Below are 3,188 nucleotides of genomic sequence, written 5' to 3' on the forward strand. Positions count from 1 at the left end.
TGTGTGAGTCAATAGTTCACTTTTTGCATTGATTTGTATTCTGTTATATGGGCATACCAAAATTGTTTATCCACTCACCTGAACATAAACATTGAAGCCTTTTTCCCCTGGGTTTCTGCTGCTATAAATAAAGCTGCTATAAATGTTCATCTACAAGTTTTGTGTAGAGATATATGCTTTGTTTTCCTTTAAGTAAATATCTAGGAGTGGAATTACTGCATCATATGGCAGGGATATAATTAGCTTTTTAAGAAACTGTCAGTTGCTCCATTGTGCAATGTGGTAATGGCGGCAACAAAGCCAGGGCTGCTCTATGAAGAGGAAGCAAAGAGGGCTTGCCAGGACAGTGATGGAGAAGAACAAAAAGGGAGGATTGCCTCAATAAAAGGAGGGCAGCTTTGCCAGTTTGCAATTTAAAATACTGAAGCAGAGTCTTTGAAGCAAGAAGGAAATGCACACTATGCCAAGGAAGATTACAATGAAGCTTTTAAGTATTAGACAAAAGCCACAGATATGTGCTCTAAAAATGCTAGCTATTATAGTAATAGAGCAGCCATATTGATGATGCTTGGAAGGTTTTAGGAAATGCTTGGAGATGCTTTCACAGTCAGTGAAATTGGCTGATGGTTTCTTCCGGGGACATCTACAAGAGGGCAAGTGCCACCTCTCTCCAGGGAATGCCATGGCAGTACATTGCAGTTTTCAGAAAGCCCTAGAACCGGATCATAACAATGCTCACTCACAACAGTTCACAAATGCTAATGCAGTTGTGGAATAGGAGAAAGTCACAGAAACAGGTTTTGAGAAGTGGGCTTTTCAGAAGGTGGTTTTCTGCACGGACTATGCCCTAGAATTTGCCCCTGTCTACCATCACTTCAATATCCCTCAAAGCAGAATGTTTAGCAATGCCAGGTCGTTATCCAGAAGCACAGTCTGCGGCCAGTGACATTTTATGAATGGATTCCACCAATGGAATACATCTAATGTTAACATCTAATGTATGTACGTGGTCTTTGCCTTTATTATGAAGACTGTATTGAGCAGGCAGTTGTTCAGTTTTTTGTACAGGCTCTCAGAATGGCTCCTGACCATGAGAAGGCCTGTGTTGGGTGCAGAAATGCCAGAGCATTTAACACAAAGAAAGAAGACTGGAATAAAGCATTTAGGGAAGGAAATTACAAACTAGCTGATGAACTGGACACAGAAGCCCCGAGATAGACCTCAACAATATAAAAGCAATTGCTAAACTCTACGAAACTGGGATATGGTTAATTCTGAGCTTGGGAAACTAGATGATGCAATAGACAGCTGCACAAATGCAGTGAGGCTCCTGACACTTACATAAAAGCCTACTTGAGAAGAGTTCAGTGTTTGATGGACACAGAACAGTATGAAGAAACAGTGCGAGGCCATGAAAAAAGTATATCACATGGAGAAAGCAAAAGAATACAAACAGCTCCTAAAAATTGCACAGCTGGAACTGAAGAAGAGTAAGAGGGATAATTACTACAAGGTTCTGGGAGTGGACAAGAATGCCTCTGAGGACAAGATCAAGAAAGCTTATTAGAAACAGACCTTTATGTACCCTCCACATCGGCATGATGGAGCCGGTGCTGGGGTTCAAAAGGAGGAGGAGAAGATCGAGGAAGTGGCGAGGTCTTTACCATCCTCTTTGATTCCACGAAAACGATTCATTATCGCAGTGGACAGGACCTGGATAAGAAGGACATGAATTTGGGTGATTTTGATGCAAACAATATCTTCAAGGTATTCTTCCATGGTCCTGAGGGCTTCAGCTTTGAAGCATCTGGTCCAAGGAGTTTCTGTCTTCAATTTGGCTAATGAAGGGCAACCATCCAGAATCCAGAAAATGCAGTCACTCAGTTTAAATATAATTAGTAGATCATTTCTATTGAGAGGAATATTTAAATCTCCAACCATAATTTGTCTGCCTCTCCTGTAGTTCTATCAGTTTTTGCTCGATGTATTTTATTATTAGGTGCATAAATGTTTAGATTTGTTTATGACTTCCCTTTATCATTATGAAATAAACTTGAAAAATTCCATGTAATATTGTTTGCTGTGAAATCTATCGTGTCTGATAGTAATATAGTCACTACAACTTTCTTTTAGTTAAGGGTAGCAAGATTATCTTTTTCTGTCTTTTAACATCTAATGTGTGTGTTTGTGTGTGTGTGTGTGTGTGTGTGTGTGTGTGTGTGAAAATAAATAACACCAAAAGCACTTTCTTTGAGAAAATCAATAAAATTGATCCATCTCTAGCTAGACTGATAAAAAAAAAAAAGGCGGGGTGTAGTGGCTCCCGTCTATAATCCCAGCACTTTGGGAGGCTGAGGTGGGCACATCACGAGGTCAGGAGATCAAGACCATCCTGGCTAACACGGTGAAACCCCATCTCTACTAAAAATACAAAAAATTAGCCGGGTGTGGTGGTGGGTGCCTGTAGTCCTAGCTACTCGGGAGGCTGAGGCAGGAGAATGGCGTGAACTTGGGAGGCGGAGCTTGCAGTGAGCCTAGAATGCATCACTGCACTCCAGCCTGGGCGGCAGAGCGACTCCATCTAAAAACAAAAAAAACTATATATATATATAATATATATATGTGTGTGGAGAGAGAGTACATTTCTTATATGCAGCATATAGTTTGGTCTTCTTTTTCTTTTTCTTTTTGAGATGGAGTTTCACCTCTTGTCCAGGTTGGAGTGCAATGGAGCGATCTTGGCTCACGACAACCTCCGCCTCCTGGGTTCAAGCAATTCTCCTGCCTCAGCCTCCCAAGTAGCTGGGATTACAGGCATGTACCACCACGCCCAGCTAATTTTGTATTTTTAGTACAGACGGGGTTTGGTCAGGCTGGCCTCGAACTCCCGACCTCAGGTGATCTGCCAGCCTCGACCTCCCAAAGTGCTGGGATTACAGGTGTGAGCTGCTGCACTCGGCCTTGTGTTTCTTATCTATTTGACAATCTCTGCCTTTTAACTGAGATGTTTTGACAAAGTTATATTTAATGTGATAATCGATAGATTTAAGTCTGTCATCTTGCCATTTGTCTTCTGTTTGACCTATCTCTTCCTTTTCTTCCCTTTTCTTCATGTCTTTGGTTGAAGAACGTTCTTTGACATTTCTTTCTTTCTTTCTTTCTTTCTTTCTTTCTTTCTTTCTTTCTTT

General features: G+C 41.1%; 1 pseudogene; it reads left to right on the forward strand.

Annotated features, from left to right (window-relative positions):
- Positions 1 to 261: 261 nt before the first annotated feature.
- On the forward strand, positions 262 to 1,971 carry LOC111525567 (annotated as a pseudogene).
- Positions 1,972 to 3,188: the final 1,217 nt, after the last annotated feature.

The sequence above is a fragment of the Piliocolobus tephrosceles genome, chromosome 5, assembly GCF_002776525.5.
Source record: "Piliocolobus tephrosceles isolate RC106 chromosome 5, ASM277652v3, whole genome shotgun sequence".
Lineage (NCBI taxonomy): Eukaryota > Metazoa > Chordata > Mammalia > Primates > Cercopithecidae > Piliocolobus > Piliocolobus tephrosceles.